Raw genomic sequence first — 16483 nt, 5'->3', positions numbered from 1 at the left:
TGTGTGCTTTCTTCATTTAATTTAGGGCTTGATAATCCTTGACTTTGTGAGCATGTTTTAGACTACACCTTAGTTTAGGTAGCTGAATATGTGAGCCTTTGATGGTTTATTCTTGCCTTTCTATTTAATGAATCTCTTGAGAATATTGTAGCAACCAAGTGTTGTTACATATCATGGTCATTTCATATGATGTTTTCCCCTTAATTAGTTCTAATCTAGCATGTGTATAGGGGTGGAGGCAGATTCACTTCCCTAGTCCTCTTTACTCATATTTTATCTCTTTTAATTCTCGCAAGCTTTTATTTTATGTACTTCACATTCTTAGTTTTAGTGACAATCTCGCAAATCCTCTATAAACCCCCTTATCATTCTAAAAAAAAGATTCTAGACACTTAGGTTGCCATAGACTAGCAGTCCCAGTGGTTCGACCTACCCAACCAATAGCCCTATTTTACAATGATTTGTGCTATTGCAAAGGTTGATGTATGATTGATAACCGATCAAGCACTTGAATGGCATTGCGACCGAGAAGTGAGTCAGATACACTTAATGTGGTTCCTTGGCCTCTTCAACCATTTTTGCTCTCAAAGATAGTCATCTTTTGCTTTATAAAACACGTGAATACCACCATGATGGAACAACAAACAAAGTTTGAAGCTCGATCGATGTTGTTTGTGAGAAGGACTCAATCTTATACTTTGTAGAATTCTAAAAAAAAAAAAAAAAAAAAAAAAAAAAAAAAAAAAAAAAAGGAAAAAAAAAGAAAGACAAAGTGAAAAGGTAAAAATCAGAAAAGACAAAACAGAAAAAAGACAATATATATATATATATATACTGATTATTTGCTCGGGACAAGTCAGAGGCTACAATCTAATAAGTCTTCAGAGACTATTGGAATTGTTCTCAAACCCTATAACATTGGTGGTATATATAGGACACAAAATGCCTCCTATTTGTATTTGAATTTGTTTAATTCGATTCAAATTAGAAAGGGATTACAAAATACCTCCTATTTGTATTAGGATTTGTATAATTCGATTCAAATTGGAAAGGGATTACAAAATACCTCCTATTTGTATTAGAATTTGTAGAATTCAATTCAAATTGGAAAGGGAAATCTTACAATCCAAAGTTAGATAGAAAAGCAAAAGAGGAAATCTTACAATCTAAAGTTAGATAAAAAAGCGAAAGAGGAAATCTTACAATCCAAAGTTGGATGGGAAAGCAAAAAAAAAAAAAAAATTACAATTCAAAGACCAAGTTGGATACTTCAAGTCCCACAAATAAGAGACAAGTCCGGTCAAACGTGGAACTCGAAGTGGGGGCAATTTGTAGACACTAAATTTTTAATGGACTTTTGTTTTGACAAATTGACCCATCAAATATGGGTCTAATGTTTAATTAAATTATTTAATTGGCCCAAACTTGGTCCACTTAAATTATTAATTAGCCTAGCCCAGATGATTAAATGAAAATATAATTATTCCTAATAAAATATATTTGGAATAATTATTTTTATGGATAATTATCATAATATAGCCAGCCCAGCCCAGTTATGATTTTGTCCTTATCAGGAGAGGACACGTGTCATCATCCTATTAATCCAAAAAGCTTATAAATAGAGGCATGGAGAAAAGAGGAAGAGGGTCCAGAAATTGAGAGTCTCAGAAATCTAAAGGTTCAAAAATTAGAGAATCAAACATCCAAAGGTCTAGAAATTGAGAGAATCAGAAATCCAGAGGGAACAAAAATTAGGCATTCTAGAAATCTAGAATTCCAGAGTAAAATACAGAAGCTCTGCCAACATTCATCCCCAACACCCAATCCTTGAAGAAGAAGAGCAACAAGCAAAACCAAAGCCGTGCCGTTCTTCCACAAATTCAATATATTCTTTGACGACGAAGAACAACAAGCACATCCAATCCAAAGTCATGTCGTTCTTCCTCAAATTCAACAAAAAACAACAAGCACATCAAAACTGTGCCATTCTTTCTCAAATTCAACAAAGAATAACAAACACATCAAAATTGTGCCATTCTTTCCATGCGATTCAATAAGTTTGAAGAATCACCAAACAACACTGTTCAAGATCAAGCTTCTTCAGCTCTTGATCAGAAATCATCAGCGATCTTCCTCAACTACAAATACTTGAAAAAGATTGTCAACAACCCAATTCAAGATCAAGTTTTAACAGCAATCCAACCAACAAAGGAAATTGAATCAGATGATATTTTCTTTATTTTGTAAAGAATATCTCAGAGGATTATGCTTGAATTTTCATAAATTAATATATTATTGTTTGCGCCATCTTTCGTTCTTTATTTGCATACTGTGAAATTTGTATGTACAGAAGTAACTCCATCAATTCCTCTGGAAATACATCAAGGAATTCCTCAACAACTATCGGAAAAACATGACCCAAATTCCTATCTTCCTTGACTAATAAACTAGCTAAGCAAGACTTGTGGCAACTCCAGTTACCGAAGCAGTAAATAATCGTAGGGTGAGAATCACTCCGATCTCCAATAAAATGAAAACAATCTCTTTTGGGAATGCAAACAGACACCCTCCCTTGGAAGCAGTCGATCGTAGCCCAAAAGAATGACAACTAGTCCATCTCGAGAATGACATCAAAAACCGTCATATCGAGAAGGATGAAATCGAACTCCAAAGTCTGCCCAGCTATCTGAATAGAACAACCCCGACAAACTATATCCAAAGAAATTGGACCTCCAACTGGCGTGTCAACACAAAAGGAACTGTCCCAAAAGGTAACCTCCAAACCCAATGAATATGCAAATGATGATGAAATGAAAGAATGAGATACACCCTTGTCAATCAAAACTCTAGCCCAAGAACTTAACACTGAAAAGATACCTCGAACAACCTAAGTCCCCGTGGAACCATCCTTCTGTGGAAGAGTATAGACTCGACCCTGAGCCCCTGAACTCTGTTATACACTGCCCTGATGGCTTGACTGGTGAGTGGAAGTGCTAGGAGTACAGCCTCTGGCTGGATACGTGCTAATTGAAACAACTGGCTGTGGTGTCTAAGGAACTCTAAATCCTAATTGTACCACTGTGGATTATGCTGGTACTATCTGAGAACCTGTGCCACTAGCTGTCTTACACTGTAATTGTGGACACTCTCTCTTGATGCGGCCTCGTTGTTTATAGTAATGGCAAACTCCCTGTCCGCCCCTCGAGGAAGCTAAAAGTTGACTGGCCTAAGGATGGAGTTGTGGACAACAAGGCTTGATATGCCCTGCTGCTGGCAATGGTGACAAACCACTCCCCAAGCAAACCCCGAAGATAAGGGAACCGTAGGTGCAGAACAAATCTGTTGTTGCAGACCCTATGGGTGATTATTGTCTCCGCCTCTAGCCTTCTTCGATGGACCCCATATAAAGAAGCCTCACCACAAAATGGTCTTCCCGTACCTCTGATCCTCAACTAGTCCCTATCCTCTACCTCCACTAGCATAGCCCGTTGAATAACTTCTCTGTAAGTCCTCAAGTCCAGAAGTGAAACTCGTGGCCTGATATTAAGATGTAAACCATCCTGAAACTTCATAGCCCTTGTTTCGTCTGTCGCTACCATGTCCTTGGCGTAACGAGAAAGAGAAGTAAGCTGTGTCTCATAGTCAATGACACTTATGGTGCCCTGGTAGAGACCTGCAAACTGAATCCTCATCTCTTGCCTCATAGGCCTCGAAAAGAAATGCTTGAAGAAGGGTCCTCTGAACTCAGTGTAACAACCGGAACCCTAGGGTCCGAACCGCTAACCGGGTCCTTACCTGAACCCGAGGTCATCTAAGGGCATTACCGTACATTCCTACGTTAATACATAACCTGTATCTCATCCCAAGGTTCACAACACTCTAAACTCCAACTTCACAGGGGAAACACAAGTGTAGATGGAAAGGATAGAGTTGGCAGGCTGACAGCCATATGTCCGCTGGCTGAAACTGTATGGTCGGTTGGTTGACTAAAATGGTCAATCGGCCGAAACGATGGGGAAAAATGCACATTGTCGGTCAGCTGACAGAACTTGCCTGCCGACCGACGGGCCCTAAAATGCTACTATCTATAGACTAAAACCTCAACCAATCGGACTCGTTGTAAGCCAAACCTGATATACCACCTGTCCCTAATTCACGGCAAACAATATATAAAATTCCATAATCAACATTATTAACAAACTTTTCAAAATCATCTATCATCATCCTATGCATTCCCAAATATATACAAACATAGCTAATACATGTATCAATGGCCATCAACTTACCATGATTCATGATTACAATTACAGGCCACAAATATACAAAGTTGTATACGTCTTAGTAAGGTTATACAAAACATGAGACTTAAATATAAAAGGAGACAAAATGATCATCTAAAATTTATCTAAGCCTATGGTGGAACATCATTCGCCACTTCCTTTCCGAGACCTAAAAAATATAATAATATGATGGGGTAAACATAACCGCTTAGTAGGAGGTATCTAAGACACACCTCTTAATGACCCCATGAAACCACATAAAATATAGAATAAAGAGAGTACGGGATCATGCCATAGGGGAAAACACAACAACAACAACAATAACAACAACTACAATATAGGCCATCCAACCATATAAATACAATGCATGCCAATGTAATACAATGACATGCTAATGTCGCTCCCCATTTTTAAAACATTTTCATTTCACCATTCCAAACCGTTAATGCAACCCGACCTATAGCAGCTCTATGGTGCCACTAGAAAAGGATTGGCTAGCTATCCCCGACCACATGGCATCTCCAAGGCGTTGTTTCAGGCGTAGGTAGCTCAACCACGCTAGGGTCTCTCCCTAGTTCCCTCTAGTTCACATTAACGCTATAGACCACTAGACAATTCCTAGGCGCCCAAGTTTTCGCAAACCACTTTTTAAAATATTTTTCCAAAATGATTTTTCATTTCATTTCAAAACAAATTTCATTTTTTCTTGCCTAATGCAATGCACAAATACTTCATGTTTTCAATATCATGCCAATAATAAATTTTTACCCATTACATTCGATTCAACAATATAGCATGCTTGTATAAAATATTCTAAAGGGCACATTATACTTTCACATAATTATAATTCAGCATTTTAAACACGTAAGGCAAGAAATAAACTCACATAACATGCTTCTTCACATTTTAACAATTAGCACATAGGTATTCTCAACATATTAATACGTTGAAAATTATATAACATAAAATTCATATTAAATAAAATTCCAACACAATCAAGCATGCTTATACATCATAGTCAAGAAATAATTCACATTGGCACATAAAACCCTCACTACCATAAGCAAAATAATAAAATCAAGGATGCTTAGAATCAATTTAAAGAGAGAAATTCATTAAAATCAAAGAAATTTTGTATTAGAACACCCCTACCTTAATTATAGAAGAAAAATCCCAAAATAGCTCCAAAATCGAAAATTCAAAGTGGTCCAAACAGGACTTTGTTTCGATCAAAATGAAGTCCTCTTCGTGCTAGTCGACTTTGCCTTCAGTGGCAAAGTCAAATTCCTAATGGTTAAGACTAGATCTAAGCTTGTTTGTGTGAGGAAAAGAAAAAGAAAAAAGGAAAAAAGGAAAATAAAAAGGGAAATAAAATTACAGGAAAGAGAAAGAGATTATGGCTCCATCAGATATAGTGATGATATATATATATATATATATATATATATATATATATATACACACACACACACACACACATACATATTAACTTATTACAAGTGGGGTCTACCAAATTAAAAAAATCACCTTTTTATTTTTTATATACATACACTTAACACACCACAACCACATGTCTAAACATATAGTCACATGAACATGCATCAACTGCGGGAGGTCCTAGGTAGACATTAAATCAGATAGTGCTTTCTTTGACTGAGATACTTAGTTATCGTAAAGTGAGGTCAAGATGCCCTGGTTGGCTTTCATTACTTACGTCAAGTACATCAAATGCCCAGACAATGCTCTAGCTACTATGAGCTTACTAGATCATCCAACCCTAGTCTAGTATAGGCAAGCCAGCCAAGACTAACCTTTGAATGTTTGACTAGTAGGTGCAAATAATGTTGCTGCCAATCAAGTCTAACACCAACCAGTGACCGATGCATCCACTTATCTTTAAATACATCATCTCCTTTTTCTAACTTTCTTAAAACACATTAGTCAACATTTGACCTTCATGTCTCATTTAAATTGATAATTAGAACTTAAATTAAGTTCCCCCAAAACTTTGGGTGATTAGCACACTTGCTCCACTATTGGGGGCAATATGATTGAATCTCACCTTTAAAGGAAAGAAAACAATGAAGTAAGGTGCCAATTATGGCCTTATGCACATAAATATTATGACGACCCTAGATTTTTCAACCCAGTGTGTCCTGTGATGAACCAAAAGAATGACCCAATAACGGATCCGAAATGTGGAAACGAAGGAAACTAAGTGGCCACTAGAGATGTACGTCATCCCTAAGGCATCAAAATGACTCCCCATGGCATGATCAAATTGCATTATATGCTATTGTGTGATGATGTGAACATACACGCAAGTGTAAAATAGTATTTTAAACATGCTACAATGGCCCATGGCCTTATTACAACTCATTTACAACATTTGACATGTCAGACCTCCAAGTTAGAAAAATTACATTTCGTAGACAAATCATGAACATGCTAACACTTGCATGTGAACAAGAATGTTTCTAAAGAAGCTCAACTCAGCAAATCACCCAAGCAATTGCAATCTCCAATCTTGTATCATGTACCTGAAATATACCCCAGTATCGTAGGGGTGAGTAACATAAAGCTACTCGTAGGAAATGAGCATGCATCGACCTACGTTTTACAAGTGTACATGATTTAATCATTGTGGTTCATTCCACCTAACGTCTATGTTAAAGGTGAGACTCAGGGAGCATCTTAGCTACCTAAGATCATTTCTAGCATAAAACACATCCTTTATGCAATTTCAACAACACAAGAGCATGCTACACATAGCAACAAGATATAACATGCTTACACAAAGCAACCAGATAGAAACATACTTACACAAAGCAACTAGATATAGATTCTCAAAGTTATCAACTTGAAATCTAAATGCTAAATCAACTAAATATAGCAATTTAGTATGGATGTACTTAACAATATCAAATCGCCAATAGCCAAAACTACAGTCACAATATAAACATGATTGATAACTTGGAATTGAATGCGAAAACAAATAGTGGAAGACTTGGACATCATGTCTCGGATTAAACCAAGAACAAATTGGTTATTCCGGGCATTAACCCGTTGGGAAGACCACCCTAGTGTGCATGATCTCAATTGGAGAGAGCTCATACCTCCCGCACTAAAGCCGAACTTTAGCCATATCATAGTAACAATGTCTCAAGACTCCAAAATAATCAAATAAGTTCACAACTTATATGTAATTTGTATAATGCAATAAGTCACCTTCCATGCACAAGTAGATTGTATCCACACAACACATGCTCTAAATTCACAACTACTATAGGATGACAATATCGAATCTTCAAAGTGCGATTCGTTACACGCTATAACAATATAATCCAATATTGAAAACATAAACTCAGAAATTCATTATAAGTCAAAAGTCATGCTTTAAACATACTATCAATGTCAAATACATGAGTTAATCAATAATACCATAGAAACGAAATTTAATCTATAAACTAATTAAATTCCCTAGATTTCAAATCTCAATCAAATGGCCTCCAATTAATACATGATAAACAATATAGCATGGTCATTACATACACCACATCAAAACTCGATTAAGCCATAAGAACAATAAAGTGGAATTTAATTAAATCATGATAATCAAATCCCTAACTTCTAATGCAACATCAAATGGTTCCAAATTAACATATGCTAGAACATAAGTAATAGTTATCACAAATATCAAGTTAAACACTTAATTAGGCCAATGGAACCTTAATTAGATTTTAATTAATCATTTTAATTAAAATCTCTAGATTTTCATACTTGTCCAAATGCTCTCAAATTAAAGTATGTTAAACAACATGCCAAGACATAATTTAAAAGTATATCACAAGTCAATTTCATGCAAGGTACGGCCATGGGATTTAATCTTTCACAAAAGATAAATATTAAATAAAATATGCAATTTTTATTCAATCAATACCAATTTAATATATGTTAACAAACATATTAAAACATGATTTTCTAGCATGCCACAATTCAAATCAAAGTTATATATCATCATGAATTTTAAATTTTATACAAAGAAATAAAAATTACCAACTTTCTAAATTTGATACAAGGCATACATATAAGTTGTATAATCATGAGAAACACTCAATACAATACATATAAATCCTAAAACATTTTCTACCTCAATTGGAATGAAAATCCCAATTACCACCGAAATGAAATCGTCCTAAATTTTTGGTCCGCAAAACAGATATTTCAACTTGTTACCTTCAACTTGGGAAATTCATAAAAAATTCAATTCTAATCCAAATTGAATGAATCCAAAGCCCAATGAAAGCTTAAACACTATAATTTGATAATATCAATTTAGTTTAACAAAATATTTTCCCAATTGAAACACTTTTGACCCACAACTTTGAAACAAATTCTACCCAGAAAATACATTTTCAGCCTGTAGCTTCCAACTTTGAAAATTCATGAAAAATTCATTTGACATCCAAATTGGGCAAACCTAATTTATTTTAGAAGTAAACATATGAGAGTGTAAAACTGGAAATTTAAGCCATGATCCAATGTCAAAAGGTTAGTGAAATAAATCATCTAAAATTATGTTTTCCAGCTACAATAAAAACATGGACAACAGATAGTCTCAGATTTTTAAAACAATTTAGAAATGCTATAAAATTGTGAAAAAATTCTGAGTAGTGTAAAATCCATGGGGAAAGTTTCAGTAAAAATTTTAAGGTAATTGAAGCACCATAGCTTCGTATAAAAATTTGTTTCCGGACCAAATAAGAAAAGATTTAAATTTTCAACAACTAGCTTGCAATTTTAAAAATTCATAACTAATTCATTTTAAATCCAAATTATATGAAACCAAAACTAAATGGAAGCTAATTGATTATATTTTCATGTTATATATTTTATTTGACAAGATTTATTTCAAGTTAAAACAGTTTAAGGGCAGAATACAAGTCATTCTCTTCTATGCATGTAAAACACTCAATAATGACATAAAAATACTTCAAAATAATATATCAATACCTCACTAGAGAATTAAATCCCTAGATACCAAAGCAAAACTAGGAGTTAGGCTAGATCCTTCAAGGGTTTTGAAGAGGAGGATGAGGGGAACAAAAAGTATTCCAAGCTTTATGGTCTAAAGTAAGTGGAAGGGCCTCAAAGATCAAGGTCAATGCCTAAAACTTCAAGCTTCATCCATAGAGGCTAGGGTTTTGTGATGAGGAAGAAAGAGATGAAATGTGAAAATGTGTGAGTGGAGGAAATAGAAATCCTCCACTCACTATGTGATCCTACACCATGGTCAACACACACATCTATGGTCAATTACACAAAAACCCTCCTTTAAAACCATAATCCCAAAGTGATCCAAAGATATTTACAAAACTAAATTGTGAACCTACACTTGTCACCAATCCATGGCCCCTTCCTAGGCTTAATCCCACACCTACAATTGTCAACTATCCAAGCCAACAAGTGCACCAATCCTAGGCCAACAAGTGGGTGAATCCTCACCCTCCAAATGTCATCATCCAATGCATCAAAGTGTTTCCACACAAATGTCAACAAGTGGACCAATAAGAGTATGACACTTGTCACACTTTTCAAAAATTGCAAAAAGGTCCTTTTTGAAAATATCTTCCAAATTTAATTGCAAAATGGTCCCCAAGATGAAAAATAATTACTTTATTTAATTACACTAAAACCCCACAAGTTAAGAAGAATTACACTAAAGTATGCATTAATGCCCCTTTATGAAGGAAGTAAGCAATCAACATGCTTTTCTAGAAAAGTAAAAATACCACTATCATGGAAATCAAATATCATGAATGCATGCAAAGCCGAAATCAAATCCGAGCACAAAAAGCGAAGTTGTGAAAGGAAAAAGGATAAACGAGAAAAAGACAAAATATGAATAGTGTTCGGAAAAATAAAATATGAAAATGACACAATTCCCAAAGGAAGTTGTCAATCCAAGGAAAAGAGTCTCGAAAATCATTCCAGAGCACTCGAGATGACATCAAGTGATGAAAAACCGAACCTAAAAAGGAAAAGATAACAGAAAAAAATTATCCGTGAAAATCCGGATTATTACAAATAATTTGGTAGGTTTACGGTCGCTTAATTAATGTGATTAAGTAATGTTTAATTTTTTAATTTAAATTAAATTAATAAAGCACAACTCATGTTTTTTCCTTTAAAACACCCGTGAACTAAAATCACTCCATAACTCCACAGTCTTCTTCACCGAAAATCCCTAAAAATTAAGCATATATTGTGTCAATTTTCTATCAACTATCAGAACACATAACTTGTTCCTCTTAATCTCCAGATTCTCCACAACCAAAAAATACAATATTTTAGCACACCCAACCCTAACTTCTTGACTTATATATTTTATCTCTAGTCTCTCTTTAAGAAACGGGTAAAATGAAGAGTCTAGCGCAGAGCTGGGAGAGAGATGGATGAAGGAGAGGGGGCACCTAGATTGCATAATTTAAACTTCACTGAATTTCTTGATACTCATGAGCTAAGATTGACTTTGTATATCTCCCCATTTATGGTGTTGCTAAAAATGGTCTCTACTCATTTTAGCTTTATAGCTTATGGTTTCATGCTTCACAAGGAAAATACTAGCTCAAATGGCTACTTATTTATGTATAGCAACTGAACTAAAAGGAAAACCCAATAAATGAACTCACTTTTGGTCGGAGAGAGAAGTGGAGAAGGGAGAGAGGAAGATGATGATGAACTTGAAGCTTGGAGGTTCGAAACCTAGAGATTAGACTATACCAGAGGTAGAGAAGATGAAGGGAATTTCAAAGTGGAGAGAGAGAGCTCTGGATCGATCTAAAGAACGTAAAAAATGACCCTTGTGTGCGGGGGAGAATGTGTGCTTTAAATTTGCTAATTTTTACTTTGATGTGCTTGAAACAATTTCCGGTAGGTAGGGTGGTGCAATCGCAAAGAAGGCATTATAAGTTTAGGTGTCAAAAATTATGTGCTTTAATTTGTTAATTTTTACTTAAACAATATATACGTGAAAGAGAGTATGAATCCATCGTTCTGTTTCATAGATAAAGGTAGATGGTTGAAGAATGTTTCTATAATAGTTGATCTCAAACACAAATGCCTAAAGATGGCAGGTATATTTTCTAAACAACGTTTTATACATTGGAACCATGTATTTTATTATCGTTGAATTGCTTACATGTGGTATCAGAGCTAGACTATGATGAACATGTTATCTTTTTTTTTTTCTTTTTTTTTCGACGACATTTTATTTTTTTTTTTATTTTATTCGTTGCCTTAGGGTTTTGGGTACTCGAGGTAGGGTTTGGTGTCCAAGGAAATTAAGTCCTCAACTCCCTTTTGAGAAATACTTCTCATAATTGAGCTTCTTGAACGCGTTATAAGTCATAGTGTTCACATCGTGTGTATGGGAAATGGTTTTCCACCAAATCTCCGATAAAGAGGTTACATCCCTTTTGAGATTTGCTCCGGAAATATAGAATGATGAAGAATAGAAAACGTTGAAGTTTGTGGGTGGTCTTGACTCTACTATTAGGTCAGCAGTGGCCACCGCCGAATTGACAGAGTATGCACAGGCAGTGAGGAAGGCATTAGTGGTTGAGGCAGAGAGTAAGGACAGACGAGTTGTACAAGAGTCTTATAGGCAGGGCAGGACTATGGGTGCTACTTACGAGAGTCAGTCACGGAAGTGGCACATGAACAAGCCACCAGGGTTTTAGGGACAGCACACTACTGGGTCCGTTCCAGCAGCTACAGCTTCTATGGGGTCTTCTAGGGCAGATGCCATATGTTCCAAGTGTAAGAAGCCCAGGCACTTCAAGGTACAATGTCCATAGATTCAGCCAGCTCAGCTCAGGGAGGATGCTTTGGGTCACCTTAGCCCATGAATGGGATACCAAATAATAAAATAAGTTACCAATTAAAATAAATCTTATAAGTTACCAATTAAAATAAATCATATTATGCTAAATTATCAATTAAAATTAAATAGGTTATTGTTTAATTGAAATTCAATTTAATATAATAATTTACCAAATAATAAAATAAATTACCAATTAAAATTAAATAGGTAATTATTTAATTGAAATTCAATCAAGATATTTCAAGTCATTATTAAAACAACTAAAACGTATTAAAATAAAATAGGTAATTATTTAATAAAATAATCTACGAAATAATAAAAAAAATTACCAATTAAAATTAAAAAGGTAATTATTTAATTGAAATTCAATCAAGATGTTTCAAATCATTAAATAAATTACCAATTAAAATTAAATAGGTAATTGTTTATTTGAAATCCAATCAATAAATAAATTACCAATTAAAATTAAATAGTTAATTTTTTAATTAAAATTCAATCAAGATATTTTTAATCATTTAGAGATAAAATAATAAAATAATTTACTAAATAATAAAATAAGTTATCAATTAAAATAAATCCTATAAGTTACCAATTAAAATAAATCGTATTATGCTCGAAATTCTTTAAGGCTAAAACAATTTTTTTTTTTTTTCTATTTTATTCTATTTCTAACTCTTTAATAAATATAAATATAGATCTAAATCTTTCCAAATAATAAAAGAAATTACTAATTAAAATTAGGTAATTGTTTAATTGAATGATTTATTTAATGATTTGAAACATCTTGATAAAATAAATGACGATTAATAAATTACCAATCAAGATGTTTCACATTATTGTAGCTAAAATAAAAAAATAATTTACCAAATAATAACATGAGTTACCAATTAAAATAAAAAAGTTATGTATTAAAATTAAATAGGTAATTATTTAATAAAATAATTTACCAAGTAATAAAATAAATTAACAATTAAAATTAAATAGGTAATTATTAAATTGAAAATTAATTAAGACGGTTCAAATAATTAAATAAATTACCAATTAAAATTAAATAGGTAATTTTTTAATTAAAATTCAAATCATAAAATAATTTACCACATAATTATATAAGTTATCAATTAAAATAAATCCAGTAAGTTACCAATTAAAATAATTCCTATTATGCTCGGAATTCTTCAAGGTTAAAACAACTTTACTTTTTCTATTTTATTCTATTTCTAACTCTTTCCTACATTTCACTTCATAAATATTTAAAATTTTAATTACTAAAAAAAAGTTACTAATCAATTATTTGAAAAAGTGCATTTATTTTGATAATTTTTATATAATTTTTTTTAATTAAGATTATAAAATAACTTTTCATCACATGTGTGTTTTACTAGTATATTATAAGTTTATAATCATTTAAAAATATATATTATTTTTTTATATTAATGAATATAGAGATTTAATAGTGGGTTAAAAATTTTCTAACCTTTTCTCAAAATAGAGGTAATTCTAATTGAGGTGTCCATAGAAGCAGGGAATTTATAAATTTTATTACCAAAAAAAAATAAAAATTAAGTACATGAATTTTTTATTTTTTTATTTTTTTATCAATGAGCACTTGAACCTATTCACTTAAAACGTCAAGATAATATAAGGAAATCATAAAAATAAATTCTATGAGTTGCTTTATGTTAGGTTTTGGAGTAACATTACAGCTCAAGTCTTGTCAAACATAGAATTTATTAACTGATGGATGTATAATTTAAATATCCATAATTAAGAGAAGATTACTAAATTAACGCACTATTGAGATAGGCTCTGCAGATTACGATAAGGATTACAAATTGAGATAAGCTTTACAGATTACGATAAATATTAAAGATTGTGATAAGGATTAAATATTACGATGAGGATTAAGTCTACAGATTACAATAAGATAATTCTACGTGACATCTTAACCTAAGCCCTATAAAAAAGGCGGGGGAATCAACGTTTTGAGGTACGCAATAAACCCTAACTCAATTTCTCGATTTCTTGAGGGAGATTATCATTCACACTGACTTGTTCGTCGGAGCCTACTCCACCGGTAACACACCGGTGTTCGTAGGATCACTTTTTCTTCTCTTTATTCAGGAAGTCAGATCAGATCCAGGTTGCGCAGAATCCATCATCAACAGTTGGCGCCGTCTGTGGGAACGATTTTAGTTCTCTAAATAAAGTATGGTTCGATTGCGATCTGGTCTGGTTGCTGGCGAATACGAAGCGTTGCAAACTTCTGATCAAAGGGACTCGACGAGGCAACCCCCCGCCGTCCCAAACGATCAGGAACGCGTTACAGCGTTAGAACAATAGGTTTAAACCTTAAATAAGGGAATGAACCAATTAGTCCAGAAAAATTCAATAATTCTACACCGCTTAGCCGACCTTAATGAGGTGGAGAATAATGAAGTACCCAATAATGACTCTCGTAGGATTGACAACGACGCTGAGCTTAGTCAAATAGGGGGTCAACAGAGAAGCCATCACCATCGGTCTCTTGAACGGAATAATACCAGGCTCCGTGCAGGTACCTCTGGTTGTGTTGGTGACAAGACTGAAGACGTCACTTATTTCAATCTGTAGATGCAAGATCTGAGAACTAGGTCAAAGACATCATGCAAGCAATGAAAGGGAAGGGCCAGGCCACAGTGAACGATCTGGTACAGAAGACCAACCTAGCATTTAGCCTCGCTGTTATGTTATGAGTTGTCCTCTACCTAGCAAATTTAAGATGCCAACTCTTGAGAGCTTCGATGGGACGCGGGACCCTCTCGATCATTTGGAGACCTACAGCCAACTCTTGAGAGCTTCGATGGGACGCGGGACCCTCTCGATCATTTGGAGACCTACAAAGCTCTTATGTATTTGCAAGTCGTACCGGATGAGATTATGTGCAGGGCTTTCCCTACCACGCTAAAGGGTTTGGCTCATCCTTGGTTCAATAAATTAAAGCCAGGCTCCATTGAAATCTTTAATGAGTTGAGCAAACAATTCATTGGACACTTCATCGCTGGGCAGAGGCATAGGAGACAGCAACACACTTATTGAATGTGAAACAGCAGAAGGGAAAGCCTCTCCGTGGTTACATAAGTCGTTTTAACGCTGATATGCTGCAGGTAGAAGAGGTGGACGACAAGGTTGCCCTCACAACCTTTATGGGAGGACTACAGACTTCTAAGTTCCTATTTTCCTTATCAAAAGAAGCCCCTACAAGCATGACAGAGTTGATGGTTAGAGCATGGAAGCACATGAACGCTGAGAATGCTATGAATGCACGAAAAAAACAAAGATGGTGAAGATAAGAGATCAGAGAAGAAGAGGCCAGCACCTAACACTAGGGAGGAAAAGGAATCGAAGTACAAGAAATTCTCAAACAACCAGGCTGACAGATCGTCTCGCCGCCCAGTGAGCCCAGGTAGGTATAATAACTATACCCCCTAAATACATCTGTAGATTAAGTCTTTCTGCAGATTCAAGATGACGCATCATTGAAATGGCCGCCAAAGCTAAAAGTTGATCCAACAAAGAGGTCTCTAGGTAAATACTGTAGGTTTCACCGGGACCATGGACATAACACAGAAGATTGTTTCGACCTCAAAAACCAGATCGAGAACCTTGTTCGTAAAGGTCATTTACGCAAATTCACAACTGGAAATGGAAAGGAGGCTCCAACCCAGCCCGAGAGGGCCGAGATGATCGCCCTCCTCAACACCAACCAATAGGTGAGATCAAAGTTATATCGGGTGGCTTTGCTGGTGGTGGTGAGACGAGTTCGGCTCGGAGGGCTTATACTAGGAGTATTCGGAGTTTTTCAGAGGTGAATGAAGTTGGAATGACAAGTCCTCCAACAAAATTACCTCGAGTTGAGGAGCCGGTCATAACCTTTTCTGAAGAAGATGACAAGGGAATTCACCAGCCCCATGATGACCCCCTGGGCATACAAGAAATTGAAAATTGGCCGAGAGAAGCTCCGACCCATGAAATCACCACTGGTGGGATTTTCAAGCGATAAAGTACATCCACTGAGGGCAGTTACCCTTCCAGTTACTGCAGGAGCCAATCCAAAGCAGGTCACTGTAATGGTGGACTTTGTAGTGGTGGACTGCCCATCATCATACAATATTATCCTGGGGAGGACAACATTGAATGCCATGAAAGCAATCACGTCCACTTACCATCTCCTGATGCGCTTCCCAACTGAATATGGTATGGGAGAGCTAAAAGGGGACCAAACAATGGCTCGCGAATGTTATGTCGCCTCTCTTAGAAAAACAAAATCGTAAGAGGCATT

This window comes from Cornus florida, unplaced genomic scaffold (assembly GCF_030987335.1).
Source record: "Cornus florida cultivar Cherokee Brave unplaced genomic scaffold, ASM3098733v1 CherokeeBrave_3.0.0_Hap2_Chr04, whole genome shotgun sequence".
NCBI lineage: Eukaryota > Viridiplantae > Streptophyta > Magnoliopsida > Cornales > Cornaceae > Cornus > Cornus florida.
This window is presented reverse-complemented; position numbering follows the sequence as displayed.